General features: G+C 37.4%; 1 long non-coding RNA gene and 1 pseudogene across 4 annotated transcripts in view; both read right to left on the reverse strand.

The window, feature by feature from the left end:
- Positions 1-25452, reverse strand: part of LOC103233196 (uncharacterized) — a 179890-nt gene that overhangs the window by 121731 nt on the left and 32707 nt on the right. The gene's annotated exons all lie outside the window — the stretch shown is intronic.
- LOC103233198 (keratin, type I cytoskeletal 18 pseudogene) lies at positions 791-2081 on the reverse strand (annotated as a pseudogene).

The raw sequence follows: 25452 nt of genomic DNA on the forward strand, positions 1-25452 counted from the left end.
ATGTAACAAACCTGTACATCCTGCACATGTATCTCAGAACTTAAAGTATGTACAAGTCACGGGGACCCTCCAATGTTTCTTGCATCCAGCCCCTCCTTTTCATTCCCATAGCTATTGTTCCAGTGCAAGCTGGCATTTCCCCTTCCCAGGAGTTCTCTTAACTAGCATCTCTCTCATGATCAACTGTACACAGTAGTGCCAGGATCATACTCTCAAAGTATAGCACCTATCTTTTCACCACCTTGCTCAAAAATCTTCAGTGGCTTTCAGTAGAGAAAATACTCCACTCTCTCATTTTCTAACACTTACATGGTGCTTGTTATGTGCCAGGCATTGTTTTAGATGTATTATTGTGTATTATTCCTCATAACAACCCTGTGATGTAGGTACAAATCTTATCCCCATTTTACAGAGGAGAAAACCAAGACACAGTTTAAGTCACTTGTCAAACAATACGGTATGTTTCAGCATTGGGGTCAGTACCCTGGGACTCTAGCTCCAAAGTTCTATCTCCCTCTTTCTTTTTCTGTCTCACCATTCTCTGACTGATGCTTTTCTGCTTTGGGGTCTTTGCTTACAATTTTCTCGTTTCCTGCTATACTCTTCTCCCATGTTTTCCTATATATACCCATCAAGATCTGAAATGCCACCTCTTCCATGATGCTCACCCAGAGACGTTGATTCCACTGTACACAGTTATCTACTATAACATTGTATTTTCTCCCTTTTTTGGACCTCTGAACTTTTTACTGGCCTCCTGCTCCCCTATGGGCACCCTGCTTCTGCTGGCTTAATGTTTCAGAACTTTGGTGTCATCGGTCTCAGACACCACTTCGCCATCCACTATCAGGCAGGTGGTGGTCTTGTGGATGGTTTGCATGGAGTTGCTGCTGTCCAGGGCATCACCAAGATTGAAGTCCTCGCCCTCTTCCAGCAGGCGGCGGTAGGTAGCGATCTCAGCCTCCAGGTTAACCTTGATGTTCCGGAGGGCCTCATACTCCTGAGCCTGGCACTACCCCTCTGCCCAGGTCTGTTCCAGCTCTGACTCCAGGTAAAGCAGGATCCCATCGAGCTGCTCCATCTGCAGGGCGTAGTGGGCCTCCACCTCCCTCAGGCTATTCTCCAAGCTGGCCTTCAGATTTCTCATGGAGTCCAGGTCAATCTCCAAGGACTGGACTGTACATCTCAGCTCCATGAGTGTCATCTCAGCAGCTCCAACCTTGGCGGGCTGTGTGATGACCACTGTGGTGCTCTCTTCAATTTGCTGAGACCAATACTTGTCCAGCTGTTCTTGGTTCTTCCGAGCCACCTTGTCATATTGGGCCCAGATGTCTGCCATGATCTTGACGAGGTCCTGAGATTTCGGGATCTACCTCCACAGTCAACCCAGAGCTGGCAATCTGGGCTTGTAGGCCTTTTACTTCCTCTTCGTGGTTCTTCTTCAAGAAGAGCAGCTCTTCTTTGAGAGCCACTATCTCTATCTCCAGCTGCAGCCGAGTGACACTGGTGTCATCAATGACCTTGCGAAGCCCATGGATGTCGTTCTCCACAGACTAGCACATGGCCAGCTCCGTCTCATACTTGACTTTAAAGTCATCAGCAGCAAGACAGGCACTGTCGATCTGCAGAATGATGTAGGCGTTGTCCACAGTATTTGTGAAGATCTGAGCCCTCAGGTCCTTGATGGTGTGGAAGTAATGGCTCCAGTCTCTGAAATGGGGTCCCTTCTTCTCCAGGTGCTCTCAGATTTTGCTCTCTAGCTTCCAGTTCTCCATCTCCAGGTTCCTCACTCTGTTCAGGTAGGAGGCCAGGTGGTCGTTCAGGCTTTGCATGGTCTCCCTCTCATTCTGGATGCCTCCCATTCCTGCCAGATCCCCAGCCATCCCCATGGCCAGGCCCCCAGACCCCATGCCGCCCTGGAAGCTGGTGGAGTGGGACACGGAGATCCGGGAACTAGAGCCCCTGGTGCCTGCATAGACGCTGGCCGTGCTGCTGACTGGCCAGGCACCGTAGCTGGGCACCTGGACAGAGCCCAGGGACTGGTAGTTGGTGGAGAAGGTGGAGTGAGTGGTGAAGCTCATGCTGTCCACAGAGGAGAGTGAGAGGACAGGACTCAGGCTTTGCTGATGACCTGTATTTTCTAGTATGTTAATTTGAATGTACATTGCTAAGTTATAATTCTTGGAAGAGAACCATTTCTTATTTTATATTATTTTATTTTTATTCTATCTTACTTCTCACTGTCCACCTTCAGACTTAGTAACTGTTCCTGACACAAGGGAGACTGCTGCGCAATAGCTACAACTGCAGTAAATAAGCTAATGGTTGAAATCATGATATTTAAACAATACAGGCCAAGTGTAGTGGCTCATCCCTGTAATCCAACACTTTGGGAGGCTAAGGCAGGAGGATTGCTTGAGGCCAGAAGTTCAAGACCAGCCTGGGCAACATAGTGAGACCCCCATCTCTACAAAAAAAATTGAAATACATACATTATAGACACTAAATAAATATTAATTGACCTGCAAAGATAAGTATATTCAAAAGACTCTAACACAAGCTCTGAGGGCAATTCCAGAACAGTTTTTGACACTGATATAATAAATACATAGCATTCCAAGAGAATCACTTTGAAAATAACCAAAGATTTTCATGGCTTCAACTATTATTTATTGAGTACCTACTACATGCCAAACATAAAAATATGAAAAGACAAAAATAAAACTCCTGAAGTGTTTAATAAAAAAAAATCACTCTAGCTCCCTCATATTTTTAAGGAAAGAGGTCTAAATGATAAAGTATCATTGGGAATTCTGCTGTGGTATAAAAACATGCCAGCTGGGCACAGATCTCCCTTCAGTGGGAATAATAATCACTAGGAACCCAAAGAAAAATTCCTAAAAACAATGGGATATAATGCATATACCCACCACCCCTGCTCCACACCCTGCCAGGAATTTGCAGGAAGCCTCATGTTTTGTATATTTCACATATAATAACTACTATCTATGAAATTTATGGGAATTTGATATTCCCGGGTAAAAGATACCATACTTGTTCAAAGTATAAACAAAAACGATAGCTTCACCTGCCATTAAAAATACAGCTTTAAAAGAAAATCAAACAAAAAGAGGGTAAGATGGAAATTCAGCTTTAATATATCTATTAAGGGGTATGTTTAAAGCTGAACTATTTCCTAGATCTCTATATGATAACATCCTCAGCAGAGAGTCTAGGTTTTTAAGAACTGTAGATTTTTCTTCATTTCCACAGATGTCTGCTTCTATTTTGAGATGTCTCATTCTTCTGATGAAATAAACCCAATCAAAATGTTCATTTTCTTTCAGTTTTTGTTTATTTAATTAACATGATTTTCTACATGATTATAAAGGCCATAATTATATTATCAAATCCCTGTCAAAGTAATGACTTAATGTAAAACGTTAACACTTAGCAGTGCTTAAAACAATATTAAAAAAAAAAAACACAAAACACTGTGTATGAATAGGGTGAATTTATTCAGACTATTTCCTCCGGAATGCAAATGAAAATTCTGGCTATGCTTATTTTTTATTATTATATATTATTGCAAGGAGAAACAGTTTTTAGCCTTTATGAACAGTAAATGTCTATCCCAAACCAAGATCTGTTTCTGATTGGTTTATAATGGGCACCAGCTATTATGAAACCAGGAATGATAATATGACAAAATAACATAGGACAAGCAAGGTACACACTACCAGGTAATATTTATAGTTAAAATATTTTGGGATAACACAATCAGAAGTATGGGACTAAAAGGGATTTCATTAGAATTTTCTCTTTCCTTTGGTCAGAAACACATACACGTAGCAATTCTAAATACGTTAAGAATATTCTTTGTTTTTAGCCTCTCAGAGTTAGAGAGTCTATCATTCTCTTTTGTCTTCCATTCTGTGTTTGTATGCTCCACTGAAGTCTATTTCTCTTCTTTTGTCCTGAAGATGGAGAACTGGCAGCCACCTTCCTGTAGTAAGAACCTTTGTGTACTTGAAGATCATGTTTAATCACTCATCAGCCTTACTGTCTCCAGAATAAAAACAAAGTAGAGGGTTTTGTCTTTTGTTCTTTAAGGATGTCAGAGGATATGGTTTATTATTGACCCATATATAACATTCAAAATCCTTACAAGCAAGTGAGGGAAGAAGAAAGGAATACACAAGAATAAAGGTCCGGCAGGCCAGCTGGAATGTAAAAGAAAGGCTAAAAGGAAGAAATAAAGAAAACATTCATGGAGAGCTTCAAAAATAATATTTGAGTGCTTATGATATGCAAGGCACTGTGCAGAGTCCTTTATACAGTTGTTGTCATCACCATCCTACTAGCTAACACTCACTGAACACATACTTTTTGTCAGGAACCATTCTAAGTGCTTTTCATGAATGAACTCACATAATCTTCAGGATATCCCAAGGATGGGGTTATTACTACATTTGAGAAAGTAAACTGAAATATAAGTTCATAATACCTTCATATATTTGGTGCTTTCTATAAGGTTAGACATATTATTTCTTTTTGACAGATGAGAATACTCAGGATCACAGATTAAGTAACATGCTCATGATCAAAATGGCTAGGAAGTGACAGAGCTGGGATTTAAACCCAGCATTGTCTGATTCCAAAGTATTTTTGACTACAGTAAATCTTCAATATCATCAACAGGTTCTTGGAAACTGACTTTAAGTAAAACAAGATACATCGGGTCTTTGAATAACAATGTGTCATTATAATGCTGACGATTAAAAAATCATTTTTTTTTATTTGTTGTATCACTTAAAGTTAGTTTTCAACAACCTCTCAATGTTAAGTGAGGACTCACTGTACATGCTTAACTTGATTGAGAGAAGAAAAATAATAATGATGATGATAAGCACAAGCAGTTACAGAGCTTGTGTTATATGCCAGGCACTGTTGAAAGTGTAACTATTAACATATTTAATCCTGATAACAATCCTATGAGAATAGGTACTATTATTATTTCCATTTCACAAATGAGGAAACTGAGACAGAGAGAGACTAATGTACTTAGTGTTATTCAGCTGCTAATTAGGAAATTGGGCCTCAAATCCAGTCCCAGAGCCATGCTCTTACCAAAGCACTATTAAAATATATAATGAAAGCAATTGTTTGGGATACCAAGAATGGTCTCGCAGGTAAATATACATTGACACTATTATATAGCTAATATTTATTGAGTGCTTACTAAACTCTTCTAATAGACATTATAATGTGCCACCCAACTCTCCCTTCAAGAATAAAGGATTTATTTCCACAGTTAAAAAGATTGGTAAAAGACAATACCCCTTAGTCGTCGTCAGCTCCTACGAGGCTGAAAAAAACCTGCCTCAGTGTTGGCTGAGGTCTTTCTTGGAATGTACTGCAGCTCACCTACCACAGGTATTGACAGCACCCCCTAATAAATACACTGAATGTTAATCTCAGGTCTGCTTCTCTAGGAAAGCAACCTATGACAATACTCTACTTAATCTCATTTAACTCATATGATCCTATACATTAAGTGTTATTATCCTCATATATTCATTTTACGAATTAAGACACTCAAGCTTAACTTGCCCAAGGTCACAGAGCTAGTCAAGGATGGAGTCAGAACTTGAACTGAGACTGTCTAATTCGGAGGCTTCACTCTCAACATCTGTGTGATTGCAGAGGAAAAATCCTTCAGTGAGACCTATCATTGGTTTAACATGTACTTTTTGTTTAAAGCAGAGGTAAGAATAGTAGTTGAAATGACCTGAAATGCAAACAAAGTCTCCTGAAACAATTTTTCCTTTAGGTCTTCTACAACTTATTTCTTGGGAAGAAAGAACTGAGGATAAAGTTGCCATATGATAGGGAAGAGGAAGATATTCAATTAAAAATATACATTTATATACTAAATTACCTTGAATTCAAAGATAAAGGTTTCACTCTCCAATATGAAACGTTTATAATTTAATACACCTGTATAGCATCTTTCCTCATATGAAGGAAGTTGAAAACATAAAATGCCAGCATGTGGCCCTAATTTTAATGAGAAGTTACAGTATGTTATCTGTCTATAATATCCTAAAAATATGGAGTACTGTTAAAAGGTAAGATGGGATGAGACGGCTTGAGGTGGCATAGGGCCATAGCTTTTCCCTCAGTTATGATGGCATACAATCACAGATTTTACCCAATGTTGTAAATTTCCTGGTGCTTTTCTCCATCTTTATCGCTTTTTCGAGGATAGAATCACTCAAGACATATACAAAACTCTTCACTCATGTAGGCTTAAGTTGTGTGGAATCCACTTTTTAAAATTATACTTTTTTGTAATTGCCCATATTTCCAGCAGAAAAAAGGGAAAATTTGCAACTAAAAAAAAAATCCAAATATTAAATGTATCCTCTCAGTATTTGTATGTTCTGGGTACATCTTTGATTTCAATTAAAATACAGAGTAAATAAAAAATATACCCAGACATAAGAGGGCCTGAAAAATCCAGTTCAGAGAAAATGAGATGCAGTTAGCAAAGATTACATGCATCAGTGAACTGTACTAAATTGAACACTTTTAAATGCCACAGATTTTCACCGTGAAACTGGGGAGTTTGAAAGAAAAATCAATAATGTTGGGGAAGGGAAACCTTCTTCACACATCTCTAATTAGTCATAGCAGAATCTGGTGGATTTCCATATTATGACTCGATCAAACTTGCGAAATTGGTTTTGATCCCAGACTCATTTGGTACATCTTCCAGAAGAAGCTCCACTCCAGATAATCAAAGGTTTTTTCAATCTTGAGTGAGCCTCAAGATCACTCTTTCAGTGCGCACCCATCCTATATTATGTTCAGTGTCTGTATAATGACAACAGCAATCTCCATGGGTTTACCCTGTAAGAGCTCCATTTCTAAGAACAGGCAAAGTATCTTCAAACTGGTTGGCTTCAATTTTAGCATGAGCCTTCAAAATCTATATTAGTAAGTGAAACCAGGCATAAAGAGGCACACTTCTTCTGATCTTTTTTTAATAAATCAAATAAATACTGGCCACATTGTTTATATTAGGGCATGCACCCTTCTGTAAAGTCATTGCTCGAGTCTAATAATGGAATAGGTAAAAGGTTTCTGTATTTTTCTGCATAATCAATACCAAAGCTGCTGATGCAAATTTATTTGAACTCCAGGGAACATACCCTTTGAAGTTCTGGGAAAATTTTAAATATAGTGTGCAAATCAATAAGTGAACAAAAACATCTCTGTCAATGTGTTCATTTTTATTCAGAGAGGAAATATATCTTTAAGTGTAATCTCTCTCTCACTCCCTCTACAAACCTTTTCCCCAAATCATTTCTTTTACAAAAGAAACTCATGACAATCAGCTGAACAAAAAACATCCTTTTTGGCATAATTATAAGTGGTATGGAGGTACCTCTCTGAACAGGATGATTCTTCAAGCCCTAAATAGTCTTCCTCTTTCTACCCTTTTATAACGTTCTATTTTTCTCTTTACCCATCATTTCACATCCAAGTTTTGGAGCCTGAGTTAACTAGGATGGTTTGAGGGCATTTCCACAAAGCCTAATTTGGTAGCATGTCTTGTTTTGAATGGGATGCATCTATGAAATTTAAAAAAAATTATTTTTCATGACTGCCTATTTTCACAGTCCACTAAGCAAAAACACAAAGCGATTTTTTTTTTCTTACCCCTATCTTCCCTTTATCCCTTCATTCTCTCTCTTCCCCTGTGGAGTTCAAATTTAAAAAAGGTGAAAATTGAAGCTGTTGTACACAAGGCGATTGCAACATGCATATTTGATTTTTATGATGGATCTAAATTGCTGAATAAGGCCATGGAACAAAGGGAGACTGCAGCTTCCTGCCCATCACATGCAGCCACTGAATGCAGAACAAAAGCTTCGGCCATTAGGGGCTCAGCAGGGAGACACATTATATAAATGACTTTGTCTTCTCTGCCCCCTCCCCCCCACTGGGTCCACTGGACAGGGATGGGTGTGTGTGTATGTATGTCTATGTGTTATGATTTGCTAGGGCAAGAGATAAGAAATCCTAGGAGAAGCAATGGGAATAGAAATGAACAGCACATTAAGATTCAAAAGGGCCACGTTTTCCTTACTACATCAGTGTAGCTCTTAGTGCTGTGGTGAGAGCGCCACCTAAGACAACTACTCCCCTACCAAACTTTGTGTGTATTCAGAGCAACCTGTAGCTTTTCTTTATGCTGTTTTGTTTCTTTCATCAGGAATGATGAAGTAGAAGGAAAAAACATTTAGAAAAATATAGAGCCCTAGAATTCCAAGGTAATTGCTAGGTTGGCTTCAAAAACAGACATACAGTTTACTGTGGCACCAGTTTCTTAGGAAAATACACTCAAATTCCTCCTTCCAGGCTCAAGGCTTTTCTATGGGCAGGACAAGAGATGATATCAATAAAAATGTCCTAAGCTATTACATAGAAGAGTCAGTCTATTTTTAGGAGGCCCCCTGTGGTCTTGACTTGAATAGGTACTACTGTTTTATCTAGCTTGAAAAACCAGCAATCCCGCACACACCTTCTCAACAATCTCTGCACAGTATTTCAGTTTTGTAGAAGAATTTTATTAATTTTATTAATTTTTTCTTTTTATTTTCCTCATCCCTGTGAATTACCTGAAGATGTGGAAGAATTTTAGTAAGCTTCACAAAGGTGAATCTTTTTACTACTTCTGGTATCAATGAAAGGGGTAAGGAACAGGAGAGAGTCTCTGCAGATTCTAGGCTGAAGCACAAACTGTACATTATTAAAGATGACACAGTGAACTGGGTATGACAGGACTGACACCCAGGGTCAACGGACCCCTATTTCCACCCCAACTGTCACTAAACATTTCATGTGGGGAAACGTCTCTGTGGTAAGCTTCTACTTCTGAAATTGTACTAGGATTTTTCGATAATCCTCCAACTCTCTAATACAGTGAAGAAAGCAGTCCTACTGTGAGCCAGAATAACTGAGGGCCTTTCTATCGTGTGCGTGGAACCAGAACTGAGGGTTCTTGGAGAAAATCAATCTCAAAGACAAAACCAGCATCAGGGTGTATCTTGAAGTCACCTAACAATAACTGAACTGAGTAAAGCTAGCTAAGGGAAATGCCATGAGACAAGTGCCATTTGTCACATACCATCATTACTCTGTCAAAATGGGCTATTCATTTAAAATAAGGTAGAATCTTATGACTTATATGAAAGCTGAGAGGTTATGAGGGACAAAGAGGGGGCTGTCACTGTAGAGTAATTCAGTTCTGAGCTACAGAGGTCACCAGGCTATCTTTTTATCAGTTCTTTTGGGTCTCACTTTAAGGGGGCATTGAAATATTTTTTAAAAAGATATTTAAATCTTTTTATTGGATGGGAGACGGTCTCTGCTTCATGGATTACAGATAATAGAGAGACTTACACTTATCAATAGTTTTAAGTAACCGGGATGAATAGGTTAGGGAGAGTCCCTTAACTCTGTATGGCCAGTGGTGAGGGGGGTAACAGTCAATATGGATAAATAAGCAGATGGATGAGTACAATAGAGATGAGATTGCTGAATACTTTATTCACTTATTCAGTTATTAAATATTCATTATTGGACTACTAGGATTTTATATACTGTGGATTCTATGTGGATAAGACAGGCACAGTCCCTGCCCTAAATAATATAATAATCTTATGGTTGAGCGTTGCACAGAAGATATAGAATAGTTATACAAATACATACATAGGTTAACAAATGACAAAAGATAAAAAAAGTGAAACGTTCTACGAGAATGTTAACTGGGAGGACCTGTCTCATCCTTTAATGAGCAGGAGACATTAAGTTCAGGCAGGAAAGAAAAAGTTAGATATGCTGTCACCACCTACATTTCACCTTTTGGAGTGCATCTTAAGATATCAATTAAAAATATGAGTCAAGGAAATTATGTATTTCTTTAGGTTCTTACATATCTTCACCTCTCCTTTACCCTATCAAAAAAGGAAACTTTATTATTTTGCTTAAAAGTAAAACAAAATACCAATTTAGTTACAGGCCTCAGGTAATTCAAATTTAATTCAGAGTAAAAGCCCAAGGTCACAAGGCTGTAACTGTTCTATCCAATATGGCAGCCACTAGCCACATGTGGCTGTTCATACATTTAAATAAAATGAAGTAAAATTTTAAAAATTCAGTTTCTCAGCTATACTATCTACCCTTCAAGTGTTCATTAGCATACTGTACTCTACAGCTAGAGGCTATTAAATTAAAATTAACTAACATTACATATGCAGTTCCTCAATGGCACTAGCCATGTCTTGAGTGCTCAATTTCAAGTGAGTAATGGCTATCATAGTGAACAGTGCAGATACAGCATTTCCATCATCACAGAAAGTGCTATTGGATAGTACTGCAAAACTACCTGGCACACTGTTCCTTCTCCAACTTCACTTTTTACTCTTCTCTCCTTGCTCATGCCCCTCCAGCCATGGCGAAATTGTTACTGCTGCTTGGGCATACTAGGTATGCTCCTACTTCAGGGCTTTTCCATGATTTGGCCCCTACTTTCCTCTCCAGTTCCTTGTCTCTACACTAGCCATGCTGGCTTCCTCTCTCTGTCATTCCCAGTCTTTCTTGTCCTAGGACTTTACACATATTGATACCTTCCCTGGAAGGCTCCTCCCTCCCTGCTTTACTTTTCCTTCAAATATAACCTCACTTACCACTTCATTAGGAAAGCCTTTTCTGACTAGATTAAATTTTCCTGTTACAAACTCATGTTCCTTTCTCTCATAGCACTTATTACAGTGGCAGGTTTACATTTATTGTGTCATTTTTAAATTCATGACAGACTCTTCAAATCCACTGAGAGCTCCATGAGGGCAGGGACCACGTCTGTTTTTGATTACCACTGTATTCTCAAAAGGTAGCAGAATGAATGCAAAAAGTAGGAGTTTAACAAACATCTGTGACTGAATTATGAATGAATGAATGCTGGGGAATGACAGCCAATGGTATAAAAAGTTAAAAGATGTATGTTGTGTTGCATCTTCCATGCATATCAAGTGCCCAAATTTCAAAGGTTATACACAGTGAACAAAAATGAATGACAGAGATTGTAAAAATATGGGAGGTGTGAAGTACTTCTTTTAGGTTGATAAAAAAGTACTGCTCCCCCAAAGAAAAACTATTATTTGAAAATGATAGATTTATGAGAGTTATTTGTATTATTTTTGCTTAGCTAAATTATCTAATATTTTCCATAATCATGTATTAATATTGTAAGAATGTCATTTTTTACTGCAACATAAAATCATTCTGGCTTCAGTGCAGCAGAAAACCAAAGTATCTCAGAGGGGCATCAGTTAACCATAGGAGAGCTTTTTCCCACTCCCTCTTCTAGACAGATAAGAGTTGAATTCTTGGTTCACGGCTAGCTGAGCATAGATTTCAATAATCATTCTCATTCTTATATATTAATTTCAAAGTAAAAGATTTTAGTTTACAGATTCTAACTCTGGTTTCTGATACTGGGTTTGCTCCCAAAATTACATGATCTTTCTTTAGAATGTAACGAGTCCACATCTTCTACCAGTTGCGATTAGTTCTGATGAATTCAATATATTCACTTATTCAACAAACATTTTTGCATTTTTTTTTTTTTTTTTTGAGACAGGGTCTCACTCCGTCCTCCAGACTAGAGTGCAGTGGCGCGATCTTGGCTCACCACAACCTCCGCAGTCTGGGTTCAAGCGGTTCTCCTGCCTCAGCCTCCCAAGTAGCAGGGATTACAGGCACGCGCCACTATCACCTGGCTAATTTTTGTATTTTTAGTGGAGACGGGGTTTCACTATGTTGGCCAGACTGGTCTCGAACTTCTAACCTCAGATGATCCACTCACCTCAGCCTCCCAAAGGGTTGAGATTACAGGCGTGAGCCACTGTGCCCTGCCTTTTTGTATGCCTTCTGTACATAAGGCATTGTGTTAGGGAAATGGTTGGCAAAACACGTATTAATACATCTCTTTCAGCCCTACTAACCTAGCTAATTCCTAGGTGAGCATGTAAGATAAAAATTCATTTACCAACTGTCACACATATTATTTCATCATACTCACAAGAAAATATTTTAATAAATACTTTTTTAATGAGTGCTATTTGTAGATGTGTGAAAAATACTTTATTGGTATTATTTTCATAAGGGGTCTCTGTCACCCAGGTTGGAGTACAGTAGCACAATCATAGCTCACAGCAACCTAAACTCCTGGGCTCAAGTGATCCTCCTGCCTCAGCCTCCTGAGTAGCTGGCATTACAGGTATGAGCCACTATGCCAGCTGAAAAGTAATTTTTTTTGGGGGGGGTGGGTGGATACGGTTTGGTTCAGTCACCCAGAGTGGAGTGGAGTGGTACAGTCTCAGTTCACTGCAGCCTCAACCTCCCCGGGTTCTGATGATCCTCCCACCTCAGCCTCCTGAGTAGCTGAGACTATAGGCATGCACCACTATACCTGGTTAATTTTTTTTATTTCTTGTGAAGTTGGGGTTTCGTCATGTTGCCCAGGTTTGGAAAAGCACTTTCACAGAGATATTCTCTTAGCACTGTTGTTACCATTGAAAATTTAAGTGCTCAATAATAGTTACATAAATGATAATATAACCATATAATGGAATATTACACAACTATTAAAATGTAGTACAACTATTAAAATGTAGTGGCAGAAGTATATTTACTCCTATGGCAAGATATTGATATGCTGGTAAACGCAAAAGGTTTCAAAACTGTAACAACTTATTATATAAGAACTGTATAAGCAAAAAGGTTGGAATGACATCAAAATGTTATTTGCTTTATCAATGGTTCTCACCTGTGCTTCATATTAGAATCAATGGGGGCATTTAATAAATATACTAATACAGAAATACAATTAGAAATTCTGATTTAATTGACCAAATGAGGGGCCTGGGCATCAGTATTTTTTAAAAAACAACAAAACACTCTAGATAATTCCAAAGTGCACCCAGACCTTCTTTTTAATACCTGAATTTGGTTAGTTATGCCTTTCTTATCCTTCCTCTAGAACCAACTTTTGGCTTTGCCGATGTGCTATACTGAATGTTTATTATTTCATTAATTGCTATTTTTAAATTATTTTCTTTCTTCTAGTTCTTTTTGGTTTTCATTTGTTCTTTTTTCTACTTTCTTCAGCTGGATGCTTAGATCACTGAGATTTTTGCTCTTCGTCTTTTCTAATATATGCATCTAAAGCATCTAATATATGCATCTAAGCATCCCTTAGCTATGCCCCCCACAAATTTTGATATAAAGTATTTTGATTATAATTTATATTAAAATATTTCCTATTTTTCTATTGTGATTTTTCCCGAGGCATGGGATATTTAATAGCATATTTTGAAATTTCCAAATATACAGAGGTTTTCTAATTATCTCTATGTTGTTCTTTTCTAGTTTAATTCCATAGTGATCTGAGACTATACTCCATCTGATTTCAATTTTCTCTGAAATTTGTTGGTACTCTATGGCTAAAATATAGTTGTTATAGACTGAATATGTGTGCGCCCCTACCCCCCACATATTCATATGGTGAACTCCCAATCACCAATGTGATGGTATTAAAAGGTGGAACCTTTGGGAGGTATTTAAAATCATAAGGCAGGAGCCCTCATGGATGAGATTACTGCCCTTTTTGAAGAGATCCCAGAGAGTTCTCTACCTCTCCTCCTGTCATCTTAGGATATAGTAAGACAGCAATCTACAGGCAAAAAGAAGGCCTTCACCTGAACCCAACCATGGTGGCACCCTGACCTTGGACTTCCAAACTCTGAAACATGAGAAACACATTTCTGTTCTTTATAAGCAACCCAGTCTATGATACTTTCTCATAACAGCCTGAACTGCCTGAGACAATGGTCCAATTTTTAAGTGTTGTGTGAACTTAAAAATAATGGGTATTATGTAGTTGTAATATGTATTCTGAAGTTTTTGCATACAAAATAAATGTCACATTTCTTAATTGTGTTGTTCAAATTTTCCCTCTATAAATTTATCTGTCCTAACAGTTATTGGGAATGGTGTGTTAAAATCTTCTACTGTAAATATGAATTTGCATTTCTCCTTCTTGTCTTGTAAGTTTACATTTTGAGGCTATGTTATGAGGTGCATACATTTTCAGAATTATTTTAGTTTCCAGGTGAATTATTTTCTCAAGAAGTATCACTATTTTTCTCTGATATGTTTTTAAATGACATCCTTATATGATATTAATATAGCTTTCCCATTTATGTTTGGTTAAGATTTGAATGATTGGTACATTGTATTATTGGTTCCAGTTCTTCATCCCTTCCTGTATCCATATCCTTTGCCACATGACTGCTGTTCCTTAAACTAGAGGCAGGGTACCTCCCTGCCCTTTGACTTTGGGTTCAGTCATATTACTCATTCTGCCTTAAGATGTTAGCAACTGTGCTGCAATCAGAGCCTTGATTTGCACTTATTCAACTGAACTTGCCCATGCTTCCATCATCACCATGAGATTATGTCCTGACATGACAGTCTAAGGCAGAACAGCAGACCTGGACCCAAACTCCGGTTTGAAGCCAAGCTAAACTTAGATCTGTTCATCCCAAGATGCATGAGAAAAAATAAATTATTTTTGTCACTAAATTAGAAGCATTACTATAGCAAAAGCTAATAGATAGAGAAGATGGTAACCTAGACATAGGATGCTCCCGTAGCAAAAAACTTAAAAGAATGTGATAGATTTGGAATCAGAAAGCAAGAAGTATGAAACTAAAACAGCAAGCTGAAAATGGCAAGGAAAATGGTTACAGGAGAAATGATGACTCATAGTAGCAAAACATTTGGTAAAAATGTTGCATGGGATAATCTGAGAGAAAAATTATATAATAAACTTGTGGAGTTCAGGTAGTTGAATATGAGGGAAAATGAACACATGAGCTGTTTTGTGCCATACTTGGTAAGTTACTACAAGAAAGAAATGACATAAAAAAAAAGTGGTCCATTTCCAAGTAGAATTAAAGGGATGATGAATTGTCCAGACATTTTAGAATTGTAAAGTAAAACTGTTTGCTCCCAAGTAAAAGCTATGGTCATTAAGAAACAGCTTCAGAAAGAAGACCAAAGCCAGGGAACTGGGTAAGACTACATCAAGGATATGGCTGTCAGACCCTGTGCTAAGACCTCTGAAAGATGGTGGTGCCTCACAGGTCATCTCTACTTGAGAAAAAAGGGTGACTTCTAGAAATATAGAAAGCATAGTCCCACAGATATGTGATGTACCACCAGGTACCTGTAATGTAAGTCTAAAGAGAACAGCATGTCTAAAAAAGAATTGTGGGTGTGAGTTTTGGCATATAGAGTGAATTGGAATCAAACATGAAAACCTAGACAGTTTCTGAGAGAGACAAATTAGTAGAAGTACGGCCGGCCTGGCCTAAAAGAAGTGGTGATTATTTGAGGTGTAACATACTTGTGGGGCAAAGGATTCTGGGAAATTACTGGAGTAAGAAACACCAAGAATCCATCTTACCACCTGGACAAAAATTTCACTGGTAGAATCTAAGATAACTATTTTGAAACTCTGGGAACTACTTTGAAGGCTTGCAACTTCTAGAGGAAGTCTTCGACAGTAAACAGTGATTATTTTCAGGTAGCTCTTAGCAAGGTGGCAGCTACGCATTCCACATCCCCCAGCCCCATGGCAAGCAGCCATGCAAATGTGTTCCTGGAGCAGCTTGCACACAATTGCCAGGTTGGGCAATAAGTGCCCCGTGCTCCAAATATTGAGGAGCCATGCTGGTAATCACTGATTGCTGATGATAGAGGGACAGACACAGAGACAGGCAGCCATTGCTTCAAGCCCCTCCCACTCCAGCTAAATCAATTTCCAGGGGATTTAAAGTACTAGCATATTTTGTGCCCCTAAAGTTTTATCTTTTTCTCTTTTTGGGAGTTTAGTATTTAAGAACTAGGGGATTCAAATGCAGCCACATATACAGAGGATTTAGAAAGTCATGGCATAGGCCCAGGGAAAGGCACAGGCCCAGGGAAAGGCATCGGCTCAGAAAAAGACTGAGTTTTTAAAATCTTAAGTTGAACCCTCCGGCTGATTCCCAGCACGGAGACAGCCTAAAATAAATTTTTTTTTTTTTTTTTTTTTTTTTTTTTTTTTTTTTTTTGAGATGGAGTCTTGCTCTGTCACCCAGGCTGGAGTGCAGTGGCGCGATCTCAGCTCACTGCAAGCTCCGCCTTCCGGGTTCATGCCATTCTCCTGCCTCAGCCTCCCGAGTAGCTAGGACTACAGGCGCCTGCCGCCACGCCCGGCTAATTTTTTTTTGTTATCTTTTTTTAGTAGAGACGGGGTTTCACCGTGTTAGCCAGAATGGTCTCGATCTCCTGACCTCGTGATCCGCCTGCCTCGGCCTCCCAAAGTGCTGGGATTACAGGCTTGAGCCACTGTGCCGGCCCCTAAAATAAAAATTTTTAAAGCAAACCCTGGGGAAGAGAAGGATATGACTTCCAGAGTAAAAGTTCAATTTCTGTACAGTGATTTATCAACAAAAAATTCACAAAGCATACAAAGTCATAGGAAAGTATGGCCTATTCGAAAAAAAATATTAAATAAACAGAAAATGTACTTGACAAAGACAAGATAGCAGATTTACCAGCCAAAACTTTCCAACAACTATCTTACAGATGCTCAAAGTCTTAAAGAAAAATTTAGAAAAAGTCAAGAAAACATAGTATGAACGAAGTAGAAACACCAACACAAACAGAAAACATAAGAAACTAAAAAATTCTTGACCTGAAAAGTACAATAATTGAAATAAAAAAGTTTACTAGAAATATTCAAAAGCAGGTTTGAGCAGATGATAGGAAGAATCCGAAAACATGAAGACAATTGAAATTATCAAGTCTGAGGAAGGAAAGAAGAAAAGAAAAGTGAACACAGCCTAAGGCAATCAAGCTGACCAACACAGTGAAATCCTGTCTCTAATTAAAGTGAGAGCCCCGAAAGAAGAAGAGAAATTATTTGAAACAGGAGGCAGAGAGATTATTTGAAGATAACGTAACAACTCCTCAAATTTGATGAAATGCATGATTATAAATATCCACCAAACTCAACTAACTCCAACTAGGATAAAATCAAAGAGGTCCCACCAAAACACACTAAAATCAAAGCGTCAAAAGCCAAAGCCAAAGTGTCTTCAAAGCAGAAAGAGAAGGAACTCATCACATATAAGATTTCTTCAACAAAAGTATCAGCATATTTCTCATCAGAAACTTCGAAGTCCAGAATGCAGTAGGCCATTATACGCAAAGTGCTAAAACAAAACAAAACAAAACTGTTAACCAAAAACTTTTATCCAGAGAACTGTCTTTCAAAAGTGAGGGAGAAATTAAGACATACACAGATAAACAAAAGCTGAGGGAGTTTGTTACCAACAGACCTGCCCTTAAAGAAATGGTAAAGAGAATGCTTCAAGTTGAAACAAAAGACACTAGAAAGTAACACAAAGCCATATGAAGAAATAAAGATATCCACAAAAGTAAATATGTAGGCAATTATAAAAACTAGCATTATTTTGACTTTAGTTTATAACTCTACTTTCTGTTTGTACATGACTCAAGAGTCTAATGCATAAAAATTATTAGTCTATCTTTCTGGACATACAAAAATTATTAGTCTATGTATAAAGATGTAATTTTGTGATATCAATAACTGAAATGATAAGGAGCTATATACAAGCAGTGATTTTGTATGGTATTGTGTATTTGCATGCTATTGAAGTTAAGTTTGTGTAAGTTTAAATTTGAATGTTGTAACTTTAGGATGTTAAATGTAATTCCTACAGTAGCCACAAAGAACACAGCTATGGAATAAACACAAAAGGAAATGAGAAGGGAATTAAAACACCATACTATAAAAAATTAATTAAACATTGAAGATGACAGCAATGTAGAAAATGAGGGGTAAAAAATGCTCTAAGGCATATACAAAGCAAACAGCAAAAGAAAGAAGTCTCTCCTTAGCAGTAATTACTTTTAATGTAATTGAATTCAATTTTTCAGTCAAAACACAGAGATTAGCAGAATGGATTTTAAAACATGATTCAAATATGTGCTGTCTATAAGAGACTCATTTTAGATCCAAAGACATAAATAGGTTGGAAGTGAAAGGATGGAAAAAGATATTTCAAACAAATAATAACAAAAAGGGAACGGGGTGGTTATACTAATATCCGACAAAATACTTTATATCAAAAGATATTACAAAAGGGTGAGTATGGTGGCTCATGACTATAATCCCAGCACTTTGGAAGGCCAAGGCAGACGTATCACTTGTGCTCAGGAGTTCGAGACCAGCCTGGGCAACACAGTGAAACCCTGTCTCTAATTAAAAAAAAAAAAAAAAAAAAAAAAAATTACAGGAGATTAAAAATGGCATTATACATATTAATAAAAGACTCAATACAGCAAGAAGATATAATAATTATAAACATTATACCTTATAACTGACCATCAGAATATATGAAGCAAAAATGGACAGAATTGAAAGGACAATTCTACAATAATATTTGAAGACTTAATACCTTACCCTTAACTAACTGGGATTTATTTCTGGAATGCAAGGATGGTTCAACATATGAAAATCAGTTTTCTTCAGTTGGCTTTTCCATTTTATATTTTACATGTATAAATACATGTAAACAAATGTCAACATGTAACAGATACTATATATGTACAGATACATGTAAACAGACACCAAGTTAACAGAATGGAGGAAAGAGAAAAAAAATAGATGATCATCTCAACCGATGCAGAAAAGCATTTGACAAAATTCAACATCCTTTCATAACAAAAACAACACAATAGAGATAGAAAAAAACTACTTTAACATAACAAAAGCCATATATGAACAACCCACATCTAATATCATACTCAATGGTGAAAGACAGAGAGCTTTTTTTATAAGACCAGGAACAAGGCAAGGATGTCCACTTTGCCACTATACTCAACACAGTAGTGGAAGTTCTAGCAAGGGCAATTAGTCAAGAAAATGAAAAATAAAAAAAAAAAAGAGACATACATATTCCAAATAAAGAGGCAAAATTATCTCTGCTTGCGATGTTGTAATTATTTACACAGAAAATTCTTAAATATGCCACACACAAAAATTGTTAGAATAAACGAACTCTGCAAAGTAGTAGGATGCAAAATGAATACTCAAGCAGCAAATGCATTTCTAAACACTAATAATGAACAGTCCTAAAAGGAAATTAAGAAAACAATGCCATTCACAATAGCATCCCAAAGAACAAAATATTTAGGAACAAACTTAACCAAGGATGTGAAAGGCTTATAAAACAACAAAACATTGCTGAAAGATATCACAGGTTAATGGGTTTGAAAACTTGATATTGTTAAGATGTCACTACTACCCAAAGTGATGTACAGATTCAATGAATATCAAAATCTCAGTAACATATTCTGCAAAAACAGAAAAATCCATCCTCAAAACCAGATTGAATCTGAAAGATTCTGAATAGCCAAAACAATCTTGAAAAAGAAGAACAAAGTTGGAGTATTCATACTTCCTGATTTCAAAACTTACTACAAAGCCACAGGAGTCAAAACAGCATGGTACAAGCATAAAGATGACATATAGACCAACATAACAGAACAGACAGTGCAGAAATAAACCCTAACATACATAATCAAATTATTTTCTTCAGTGATGCCAAGATCACTGGGGAAAGACCAATGAGGAAAAAACTGTCTTTTCAAAAAATGGTGCTGGGACTTTGGGAGGTTGAGGCGGGTGGATCACAAGGAAAGGAGTTCAAGACCAGCCTGACCAATATGGTGAAACCCCATCTCTACTAAAACTACAAAAAAATTAGCTGGGCATGGTGGCACATGCCTATAATCCCAGCTATTCAGGAGGCTGAGGCAGGAGAATCACTTGAACTCGGCAGGCGGAGGTTGCAGTAAGCCAAGATTGCGCCACTGTACTCCAGCCTGGGCAACAGAGCGAGACTCCATTTCAAAAAAAAAAAGAGGGGGGCGGGGGCTGGGAAAACAGGATATCTGTATGCAAAAGGGTGAACTTGGACCGTTACGTAACACAATATGCAAAAATTAGCTAAAAATTAATAAAAAGCCTATACATAAGAGCCAAAACTATAAAACTCTTAGGAGAGAACATAGGGCAAAAGCTTTACTACACTGGATTTGGCAATGATTTCTCAAAAGTGACATGAAAAACAGTAAAATAAAAAATAAATTAGACGTCATCAAAATTAAAAACTTTGGGTATCAAAGGACACTATCCACAGAGTAAAAAGTCAATCCATAGAATGGGAGAAAATACTTGTAAATCACAGGTCTCATAAGAAATATCTGGAATAGAGAACTCCTATATTAAGCACAATCATTTTGAAATATATATCTGCAAACTCCATTATCTGAATCATCTGTGTGACTGTTTATACTGAGTGCTGCTTCTCTTGGTTTTCTATTATCCAGTACTTTTTGGTGCTTTTTTATTTTTGATAGAATACCAATACTGCTTATAAAAACATTGCAGTGAGACAATTGATGGCCTAGGATAATTTTATCTTCCTCTAAAAATGCTTTAAATTTGTTTCTGTGACCAGAAAGGGCACTAGCAATTATAAATCAACTAAATCAGATTAGGATTTCAAATAATTTGAAGTTGGTTTTCACTTGCCTGGGTGAACTGGTCTATTACAGGTTTAACCTTCCTCTTAGATTTAATTAGACATTACTCCCCTCTCTGTGGACCTTGAACTCCAATTTTCCCCCAGGCTTCACGATTCTTGGTATCTCTATTCAGCTTTGTAGTCTTTTAGCCATCATTATTGGAAATGGCAGATATTTCTATCTATAGGAAGTGGCATACACCTATAGAGAGAATACACTTCTTTTTCTTTTTTTTTTGAGAGTCTCCCTTCATCACCCAGCCTCCCTTCATCACCCAGCCTGGAGTGCAGTGGTGTGATCTTGGCTCACTGCAACCTCTGCCTCCCGCGTTCAAGCAATTCTCCTGCCTCAGCCATCCAAATAGCTGGGACTACAGGCACCTGCCTGGCTACTTTATGAATTTTTAGTAGAGATGGGGTTTCACCATGTTGACCAGGCCGGTCTCGAATTCCTGACCTCAGGTTATCCGCCTACCTTGGTCTCCCAAAGTGCTAGGATTACAGGCATGAGCCACCATGCCCAGCCTACGGGCAATGCACTTCTAAGTGCCAGACATCACTCTTGGATGTTCTCTGAGTTGGGCTCATAATTTTTCAGTATTTTGTTAGTATGACGAAGTCTCAGGTTTTTGTTTCCACTTCATCCCGTTTTTTTTTTTTTTTTTTTGAAACAGGGTCTCACTCTGTCCTGTGTCACGCAGGCTGGAGTGCAGCGGCCCGATCATGGTTCACTACAGCCTCAACCTCCCAGGCTCGAGTGATCCTCCCACCTCAGCCTCCTAAGTAGCTAAGACCACAGGCATGCACCACTACAGCCTGCTAATTTTTTGTACTTTTGGTAGAGATGGTGTTTTGCCATGTTACCCACGCTGGCAATCTTTCTAACTCTTGTCAGCATTAGGAATGGTCCAAATTACTTAGTCTACCATTATTACTAGAAACCAAACTGCATGCCTTAATTTTTAAAAGCATATTTAACTGTGAAAGTAAATTTTCATAAAATGGTCTTCATATCATTTACATAAGAATCATCTATGATGCTGGTTGAAAATTCAAATTCCTATATTCTCTCTCCAATCTAGCTAAGTCAGAATTGTACTTTAAAACAGAATCCCAGTGCACTGGGTAACTATAGGTATATAAAAATAAATTATTGGAACAATACCTTATTTATATAATAGTACTTGACCATCAGTCATAAATTACTACTTTCCAGATGAGTTCATGGAAATATATGTCTTCTAATAGAGTTCTTAGTGTAAGTTGCATCTTTAATATGAAATTAGATGAAAAGAAAGGCAAAAGTGAAGAAAATTGCTATAGTTTCCAAGCAATCATTCTTAAATGGATAAGCAAATACATTGTTAAATATTCCACAGAAATATCTTCCTGATTTTTAATTTAAATATAAACTATTAGTTTAAAACATGGTGACTGGGCACAGTGGCTCATGCCTGTAATCCAATCACTTTGGGAGGTGGAGGTGGGCAGATCAGCTGAGGTCCACAGTTCGAGACCAGCCTGACCAACATGGAGAAACCCGGTCTCTACTAAAAATACAAAATTAGCCAGGCATGGTGGTGCATGTAATCCCAGCTACTCGAGAGGCTGAGGCAGGAGAATCGCTTGAACCCAGGAGGCAGAGTTAGTGGTGAGCCAAGATCGTGCCATTGCACTCTAGCCTGGGCAACAAGAGCAAAACTCCATCTCAAAAAACCAAAAAACAAAACACACACAAAAAACATGGCTATAAGATCTGTATCTACACATGTAAATTATGCAATGAAAAGAGCCAAATGAGAAAATTTCTTCCCATTAATAAGATCAAGATGTGTTATAATGGGAAACTATCCAATAACAGAAACCATTTTATCTTTTCTGTCCTGATTTAAAATTCTTATTTAGCAAACTGTCAGATAAAAGAATTTTAAGATCAAGATAAATGATAAGGGTGAACACTACAGAATATATTTAAAACTTAGCCTAATGACTCTTGATTAAAACTTCCTAGTGGTGAACTTAAAATTTCATGTTTAGGAAGAACTGAGAAATAAATTTGTTCTCTTATATACATAACTCCCAGTGGCATGTCAGAAAGGTTCTATATCTTCTTGAAATTTTTAAGTGTTCACTGCCAGTCTTAGTTTTTACTTAGACAAGCCATACACATTAACTTCCATTAAACTTGACTGAGAGATTAGTTCCCTTTAACCCATTAACGTCTGTAAATAGAGTCTTGTTACTTTACTCCAATTTTCTCTTAATATAATGTTCAAAATGCATCACAATTTTCTTGTGTAGTCTTGCTGGAACAAATAGAAGTATAAAACTATATTCTTTCAGTTACAGTAGTCTCCCCTCATCCACAGCAGATACTTTCCAAGGCCCTCAGTGAATGCCTAAAACTGCAGAAAGTACCCAACCCTACATATACACTAAGCTTTTTTCCCCTACACATATACATAATTATGATAAAGTTTGGTTTGTAAATTAGGCACAGTAAGAGATGAACAATAACTAATGATAAAATAGAACAATCATAACAATATACAGTAAAAGTCGTGTGACTATGGTCTTTCTCTCTCTCTCAAAACGTCTTATTGTAAGGTACTCATTTATTTTCAGACTGCCGTTAACCACTGTTAACTATAACCACAGAAAGCAAAACTGTGAATAAAGGGGGACTACTGTATACGCTCCTTTCATTTTATTGCTTTTCCAGGTAGGAACATTTTAATCAATTTTTTATTTCCCTATTGCTTGTTTCTACCTACTGCTTAGTCATCTTCATAAATTTTCTGTGCAGTCCTTGATCTTTTAACTCAATCTAATCATAGTGCTTCTCAGCATGCTATTCATCCGTTCAGGACCTTCATCTTTGGTAAAAAGGTAATGTTCAATTTTGAATTGAAGGGATTTTGAATTGTTTGATTTTATCTGTCTCTTACAACCAATGTATTTTTCCCCTGCACTATAACTGACCCTCATTGTAAGGCTTTTTATAAAACATTTTACAAAAACTAAATCCAAACTGCATGTTCATAAGGGAAAACAGAAAACCAACAAGACAAATCAGCTCTACTAGTCTTTATAAAAATAACTTAAAGTCTGGAGAATGCTAAACATATAAGCATAGTCCATAATTGATAATCTCTCTTAGTTGTTAGGTGAGAAGGCATAATGCCAAGGTGAAGGTTAGGATTCAATTAATGGAATCATTAATATTATTCACTAAGTAAAAAATAATATTTGCCCAAACTTCATGCATTAGGAGCAGTTAGTTTTCATGTATTTGGTTCATACTTGTTATGGAAATAGGAAAAGAAAAATCACACAAGAATAATGTTAGAATCAATGAAAGTAAAATTTTAGGAAAAAACTTGCCACATTAGAAATCCATTGCTATAGCCATAAAACTTCGTATTTCTCACATTTTCTTTCTTAGGCTCAAAAAAGAGCCTAAGATTTAAATTAGGGGCTTAGAAGGTTTTCTCTTTCTCCTCTCTGTAAAAGTGAGAAGATAAAGAAAGGTGAAAGGAGCAGGACTGCTTAGACTCCCATTCCTCTATGATGCCACCTTCAACAGAAAAAATCCGAAATGGTGGCACACCAAATGATGCCTCAATAAAAAAGAAGTCTACAAAAATGCTGTAGGCAATTAAATTACACTTTTTCTTTGCTGCTTAATCTTTATTTGTTCAAGTATTTGCAGTGGGAAAGGAAGCTGCGCCCGAGAAACAACTCCCAGAATGCACTGGGATTTGTGTTGTATTTGAGGGCTCTGCTTATTAAGGAAACCTACAAATTTCTTTTTTGTGTCTTAAGAGGGCAGAATCTAGTAATAACTCAAATGCCCAGAACTCTCCTCAGACATCATTTTTCTAACAGTCCAAGAGGAGCTGATTCAAGGTCAGAAGTCATAGTCTGCGCTCCATTTGCCAGCTGGCAGTAAGCTCCAAGGACGGAGGGTGCAAGAAGCGTGACGATTCCTCAAGATGCTCATTCACACAGCATTGAGAGTATCCCCATGGATACCTCAGAAATACTCATTTTATCTCAGTTTGGTGGGTTAGAGAAAAGGGGGTCAATTTTCTGGGATAGCCTTGCAGAGCTTCGGATACTATGATCCCATCTCACTGAGGCTGACTTTATTTTACACTAACACAATAAAGCTTAAGAGAGGACAAAAAGTTTCTATTATAGATAAATATTATCTGCTCTGTGACTCTGAACCGAGCAATACTGACTAAAAGGCAAACATCTGGAACTTCAGTTGAGGGAGAAACCATGACTAGCATGAACACTCTATCTGGAGTGATAGGAAAACTTCCACAAGGAAATCATGATATTAAAATGTTGATCTACAATTATTTTGGGTGAGTTCTTGCTTATCTCAAACCTCTACCTCAGATTTTTTGTGCCAGTCTCATACCTCATCCAGATTTTCACTATTTTTCCTTTCTTAAATGGCTAAACTGAGATGCTGTGTGTAAGAAATAGAAAGTGACAAGATATGACCAAAGCATTGGAAATCAATCCAAACGAAATGTGCTTCTTAACTATAAGTGAACAGTTGAAAACAATCCTCTTTTATAGCCATGGAGATAAATACTCTGTTTTTATTAGGGAAAAATTGCTTTGGACTGAATAA

The sequence above is a fragment of the Chlorocebus sabaeus genome, chromosome 5 (assembly GCF_047675955.1).
Source record: "Chlorocebus sabaeus isolate Y175 chromosome 5, mChlSab1.0.hap1, whole genome shotgun sequence".
NCBI classification, from domain to species: domain Eukaryota; kingdom Metazoa; phylum Chordata; class Mammalia; order Primates; family Cercopithecidae; genus Chlorocebus; species Chlorocebus sabaeus.